This window comes from Lipotes vexillifer, unplaced genomic scaffold (genome assembly GCF_000442215.2).
Source record: "Lipotes vexillifer unplaced genomic scaffold, Lipotes_vexillifer_v1.1 scaffold92, whole genome shotgun sequence".
NCBI lineage: Eukaryota > Metazoa > Chordata > Mammalia > Artiodactyla > Lipotidae > Lipotes > Lipotes vexillifer.
The window spans coordinates 404,727-411,967 of record NW_006786963.1 but is presented as its reverse complement, the minus strand read 5'-3'; the positions used below and the strand labels follow the sequence as shown (position 1 = coordinate 411,967).

Here is a 7,241-nt window from a genome sequence, read left to right as displayed (position 1 = left end):
AAGTTTTTAAAACGTCTGGTATATGCCTTACACTTGGAGCACATCTTTACTTAGAAAGCCTCGTTTCAAGTGCTCTAAAGCAACCTGTGGTCAGAGCTGACCACACTGCACAGCAGAGTTCTAGCAGCTTAAGAAGAAAGAGAAGGTGATCAAAAGGAGTTTACATGCGGGTCCCAGCGGCTCGGGCGGCGGAAGCAGCGGCAGCGGCCAGGCAGCCCAGCTTCGAGAAGGCTCTGCGGCCGCAGGAGCCCGGCCCGCGCCCGCCCCGCCGCCACGATGCCCAAGAGGAAGGTCAGCTCCGCCGAGGGGGCGGCGAAGGAGGAGCCCAAGAGGAGGTCGGCGAGGTTGTCAGCTAAACCGGCTCCTGCAAAAGTGGAAACGAAGCCAAAAAAGGCGGCAGGAAAGGATAAATCTTCCGACAAAGAAGTGCAAACAGAAGGGAAAAGGGGAGCAAAGGGAAAACAGGCTCAAGTGGCTCACCAAGACACTAAGACTCACCTGCAGAAAATGGAGAAGCTAAAAACGAGGAGAGCCCAGCTTCTGATGAAGCAGGAGGGAAAGAAGCCAAGTCTGATTAATATCACACACCTGGTCCTATCAGGGGTCCCTGTCTCCCTCCTTGTACAATCCAGAGGAATAATTTTATCAACTATTTTGTAAATGCAAGATTTTTAGTAGCTCTAGAAACATTTTTAAAAAGGAGGGAGTCCCACCTCATCCCATTTTTTTAAGTGTAAATGCCTTTTTATTAAGAGGTGAAATCATTTGCTGGTTGTTTATTTCTTGGTACAAGCAGAAAATAGTGGGATATTGAATATGGGAGGCTTTGATTGTCTTGGGTGTCAGCTTAACATTCCACAGATGGGGGGGTAGCTTTTATATCCTATAATACAAAGCATACTAAATGGCAGTTTGGAGTCAGTTGTGTATTTAATGCCTTAAACGCTTTAAATTACTTCTCTTCCCATGTTGTTTTTGGTAGAATTGTTTCCTAAAGCAAACCACTCACCCCTCGATCTTGGCTCTCCTGGGCAGAATTTTGTGCACTCTGTAACATCTTTGGTAATGGTAGTCCAGTTCTTCTAGTAACTGTTAATGTGCTGTGGACGACTGACAATTTGAGTATGTAGTGTATATGATATTAAATTGTGAATTAGTGGGACTTACGATGTAACAGCATATCAATATTTGAAGATATTGGTACTGGATATCCTGTGAAGGAAAATTTGCCTCCAAATTTTAATCTGGAAAGTCACTGGAATAACTGTTCAGAAAAGAATCTACATGATATTTTAGATTTTTGGTACGTATGTTGAGAATTGTGTACAAATTAAAATGTCTGTGTACTGATCCTCAAAACAACCAATAAAATCTCAATTATGAAAGAAAAAAAAGGACTTTACATGAAAATGAACTCATTTCAGAATGGGGTGATTGAAGTATAAAAGATTATATATCAATAATTGGAGGTGGATAAAATTTCCATCTACTGGGAATGAGGTAAGACAAATTATAGGGGAATCATGTGGAGTGAAATAAAGGGGGAAGCAAAACAAACACTGGGGGAGCAGGTGTTTCCCATTCATTGTCACTTGCTCACTCAACAGAAAGTTACCATGTCACTTGCTCACTCAACAGAAAGTTACCATTCTCTCCGGTTGCACAGAGGAGAACGCTAACGCTAACGCTAACGGCAGAGAAAAATTTAGTCACTGGCTCCAGTTTCAACTTCCTACTAGTCTATGAATCTGTGACTACCCAAAATCAATAGTTTGTATCTATCTTATTCTCATTGCCTATAGTGAAAAAAAAAGGAAAAAAAGAGGTATAATCTGCCAGCTGACCTGAGTTGCTGTTGCTGATGAGGCAGAGACAGGGGATTTGCCAAGAGCAAGGGGGTAGGAGGCTAGAAATCTTGCCAAGGGCTGTGTTTCAAAGGCTGTTGCTCCAATCCCTAGGCCTGTAAGGTGCTAGAGGAGGGGAGCCAGGCCCACAGCAGCTGTTGTACTAGGCAGTTGTTATTCTGGGGACATGGGCCCACTGTTCTCTTGGTACAGTTGAAGACAGAAAGCAAAAGACTGGGTTTGACAGTAGTCAGAGAGCATTGGTGGGAAAACTGGAGAAATTCCCGCACATGAGGTTGGTGAAAAATCAGGGGAGCTTGTCCAATAACCTGCTCTGGATTTTCAGACACTAGGATAGATTCTTATCTGACTTACACAAGCTCAGTATGTTTCCTGGTTTGTATTTTAAGTTTTAAAATAACAGTCTTACTCCAAACTGTCCATGTGAAATGCAGATGATCTACATTCTGTGATGTAATCCGCTTGGGTCATGGCGGTGAGATTATCACATCGTTCTCATACAGGAAACTCTTTTAGGAGAATTTGGAGGAACAGAAAAGGGGCATCAGACAGCTCTAATTAGCCTTACTTTCATGAAAACTGAATTTCATGAAAATCAAGTTATTTTCAGCTAAGGACCACTGCTGAGAGGAAAGAAAAACCAAATGAGCTGAAGAGTAACAAGACCCTCTTTAAGAATGGATTCATAATGAACTCTCATTTCTATTTGGATAAGTAGTTTACACATAATTACTTAACCTATAGGATTGTGAGAGAGTTAAAAAGTTGACCATATTCATTCATTCAAAAGTTCCGTCAACAGCTGTTGTTTGAGCATCTACTCTGTGCTAAATGCTATTCTAGGCTCTCATTAGAGACCAGTGTGGCAAAGGCTGCTAGCTGATTCCTAAACCCATTTCCTCTTCTTGGAAACACAACTAGACTACATTTTCTAGACTTTGGAGTTAGGTTTGGATATGACTGAGTACTAGCCAATAGACTATAAGAGAAAATGTTGCTTCTGCCCCTGCCATGTGTGATTCTCCATGAGAGTCTTTCACTGACTATATGTAGACCTTGGGAACTACATTGAAAGTGGTGGACCACATAGAAGAAGGTGGCAGAATCCCTGCTTAGAGGAGAGCAGTAAGAAGACTGGTTTTACGGTTGAGGTGAGCTAGAAGTAAACTTGTTATAGCAGCTAGTGCCACCTTAGATAATATCAGCATGAACAACAGACTTGCTCAGTGTCCTCTTGATCTTATATCCCAATGAGAGACAGACAATAAATAAGCAAAGCACATAAATATATTTGGTTGTACATGAAAATGTTAAGCCTAGCTATAGAAGCCCCCATAGCTCAGGTTCATGCTAAAAGATTAAAACTGTGGTTGATACCAAAAAAAATTTACGTTTGATTTTGGAATAAACAATCTCTTTCTCTCTCCACCCTACCTCTCCACCCCCTGCCCAACAGACACACATACCTCTTTAACCAAGTACCTAATTTTCTGAAACAGTGGTGGACTCCACTGCATGCAGTGAATAAGAAAAACCACATCATCTTAGAGATTTCAGTTCCCTGTTTTCTTTCCTGAATGTTATTCCATTGTAGAAAGATATAAATGCGTCTTTTCTGTAAGCAATAATGAAACATTGGTTGGCTGGTTAATTTTCTTCCATAAACAAAAGCAGAAATACTGACTACATCACCTGGTGGTAGAGCAGCAGAGAGATGACTGAGGTGATACTTAAAAGAGTTCTGAGATCCTGTCCTAATTATGTGATGGGAGCTAAAGAAGCTCCTGCTGAGGTCTTAGTTGCCTCATATACAAAACTGGAGGTTTGGGCTAATTGACATATAAGGACTCCTCACACTTCTATTTCTACCTTCTGAGCCCGAACACAAACTTTTTTTTTTTTTTTTGAACAGAAAAATGGTAGACGTGTGCTCAAATGCAATTATGTGATGGGAGCTAAAGAAGCTCCTGCTGAGGTCTTAGTTGCCTCATATACAAAACTGGAGGTTTGGGCTAATTGACATATAAGGACTCCTCACACTTCTATTTCTACCTTCTGAGCCCGAACACAAACTTTTTTTTTTTTTTTTGAACAGAAAAATGGTAGACGTGTGGCTCAAATGCAGTGCTTGGGAGACATTCTGCCTAGTTTACAGGTTCAAGTGATGGGACTCAGCGTATGAACTTGGAATCCTTGACTCTCTGTTAGAGGCCTGATGCATGACCTAGAAAAAGGAGGCTAAAGAGACACTGGGAAATCCCAGGTGATTCAGAGATTCTGTTTGAATTATCCAAAAGCCTTCCCAGGACTTTTACTTCATTTGACCCCTGTAATTCTGAGGTGTGTGTGTGTGTATATGTATATGATTGTGATTTCCCAAAGACCTGAGCCTCCTTTGTCCTTTGAAGCTTCAACTTTTCAAAATAAGAACTATATTGTTTTTAACAATTGGGTCTTTCTCCCCAGCTCCCCACCCCCAGCTCAGCTTCTCTCTTCTCTGTGTTCTCTCTCAGCCCCTCTCAACTGTCTGGCTACAGATGGTGTGCATTGTGATTTACGATACTCTGTGCTTTTCCCTTTCTGACCACGGTGCCTTTGATTCAGATACAGACAGATACATTATCGATCAGATTTTCGCTGCTCCTCTTAGCTTGCCGCTGTTGCACTCGTAACTAATAAGCTCATAAGAGAAGGAGAGCGAGGCAAGCCTGCCTCCTTTTATAAAGCAAGAGGACGACAATGCTACAGCCTCCACTTTGGCATCTTTAAGAAATGCTACCTGCTTTCCCACTGGGAGCCTTCGTTTGTTTGGTCGGGCCACATCACTGTGCAGAGGCTAGTGGTCCACCTGCCGGACAGTGAAGGCCTGCTTGGATGAAGACGACGAAATTTACGTAGATGGAGGACCATTCTTTGTTCCACAGTGGATATGTGGTTGGGCTTCTTTGCTAAGTGTTCCATGTAAATCCTAAGTAGCCATTTTAAACCAGATTCTTCATAATCCTATTTATTTTTTGCCACCAACCTAGGATTTGGGTCTTCAGACTCTGAACCTACATCCTTCTCTAGAGGCAGAAATGCTGGGAATTTTCTCCTGTGACCTATTTTTCAACACCTTTGCTGGATCCTTAGAGACATGACTGGAAAAGCTACAAGAAAGATTTCTTTATCTTACCTAAAGTTTACTTCTTCTTTAGACATTTAAACACCCTATTTCAAAATATCACATTTTTCAGTGCTCATATCCTTTAACACAATAACTCTACTGTCGTAGTTATGTTTGCTAAAGCACGTGTATGCGTGTGTGTGTTTGTGTCTTTGTGTGTGCACAGATGTATACATACAAACATGATTATTCTCCTTGTAAGAGCAAAACCTGGAAAAAACTTGGGGGCTACTCAAATAAATGATGGGTCATCCATACAGTTGAACGATATGCAGCTAGTTTAAAAATAAAAGAGCTATATATGATGATTTTGAAAAAGCTGTTACATTACTAAATGGAAAACATACTTGCACAGGCTGAACTCTTTTGTCAAAATTTTTATCTATCTGCTATCTATTTATCTGTCTTTCTGTCCGTCTGTTCGTCATGCATCCATCCAGATTCCTCTGCTGGTTTATGTATTAAGCATTTTACATTTTACTGAGAGTGTAGATAAAATCTGTTAACAGCAACTTCCTCTAGGAAGAGTGACTCTGGGAAAGGGAGATTTACATGTTATAGTTTACCCTTTGGTGTTTTTTGAATTTCTAACTTGCTGCGGATATTGCTTTTATTTTTAAAAGATGTCATGTCAGCTGAGGTAAACTGGATTCTGATATTGTGGAGGATTCCTCTTCTTTTTTTCTTTATATATTTCAAACCTGTATAAGTCTTGTTTTAAACCGCCCTAATATGAAGGCTTAACGATTATATAAAAATATGGTTCCAGTCACTTTCCTGAAAATGACTCTTGAAAGATGAAGGGAAAAAGTCACAGGGGCTATAAGTCCCTGAGTGGTGAGAACACACGGAGGAGGCAGAGGAAAGGGCTGTGAAGGGAGAGGAGTGACACTGAGGGATGCGCTTCCCGCGATGCACAGAAGTAAGGTGAGAAAGGGCTGGCAGTTAGGAAAATTGGAGTCTAGCCCCGCTCTGCCATTTCCTGCCCTCTTACATATATATCACTTAACCCCTCCCAACTTCAGTTTCCTCATTTATAAAATAAGGGAATTGTATTGGATGATTTCTGAGGTGCCTTCTAGCGCAGAAATCTATACAGTTCTATGAAACATCGGCCATTCTCCCCCCACATAATTGGCAGGAGGTGGTAATGAAATAATGTCCAGAATATGACTCATCTTTCGATGTACAATTTCTCTGTCCTTCGACAGAAGTAGTCAGTAGGTCTTGTTTTTTTCCTCCTGTTACTCTGATAATAAGTCAGGATAAACTCCCTATAATGGACGCCACAGGGACTTTTTTTTTTTTTTTTTTTTTTTCAGCATTTAGTGGTATATTTAGTAAAATAGGACTGCAGTTCTCTAAGACTGACCAAGAGGAAGAACCTTCCAGTGGGGGGTCCTTCATCTTTTCTCTCTGTTCTCAAGATGGCTATTTCCTTGGGAAACCATATCCTGGCATAACCTCTGCTCCATCTCTTTCCTAACTCCAAATCCAGATGTGGACTTGAGGTGTCTCCTATGATATCTCTCAGTAGTCCTAACTCAGGTGTAGACTGAAGACCCTTTTTTTTTTGGCGGTACGCGGGCGTCTCACTGTTGTGGTCTCTCCCGTTGCTGAGCACGCGCTCCGGATGCGCAGGCTCAGCGGCCATGGCTCACGAGGCCAGCCGCTCCGCGGCATGTGGGATCTTCCCGGACCGGGGCACGAACCCGTGTGCCCTGCATCGGCAGGCGGACTCTCAACCACTGCACCACCAGGGAAGCCCCACACAGAGACTTTTATTTGTGGGGAAAAGCTGAGCTGGGCCAGAAATGCCCACTTGACAGAACACACTTCTAGTCAGAGACAGCAAAGGCAGGTACAGTGAATGAACGATAAGGTAGATCAGAGTGATCAGAGTTTTAGTTTAAAAGAAACAAAAAAACAGAAAAAAATACATCATTCATCATATGAAATTTTGCAGTTTGTGGTATTTTCTATTTTATCTGACTCTGCCCACCTGTCCTTTCTAAAGCCTTTCAACCCCACTAATGTTTTCTATTCCAAAACTACAGAGTAGAAAGAAGCCTGACTCAATCCCTGCCATCCCAGCATACTGTCAAGTTACCATGATCCTTTAAAGCCCTTGGCTTGGGGTTATGGAAAGAATGAAAGCCAAAAGTCGCGTGATCACTATTTCATGGTGTGACCTAGGAAGGCCAATGCAA

General features: G+C 41.9%; 1 pseudogene; it reads left to right on the top strand.

Moving 5' to 3' along the window:
* Positions 1 to 276: 276 nt before the first annotated feature.
* Positions 277 to 578, top strand: LOC103081059 (non-histone chromosomal protein HMG-14 pseudogene; annotated as a pseudogene).
* Positions 579 to 7,241: the final 6,663 nt, after the last annotated feature.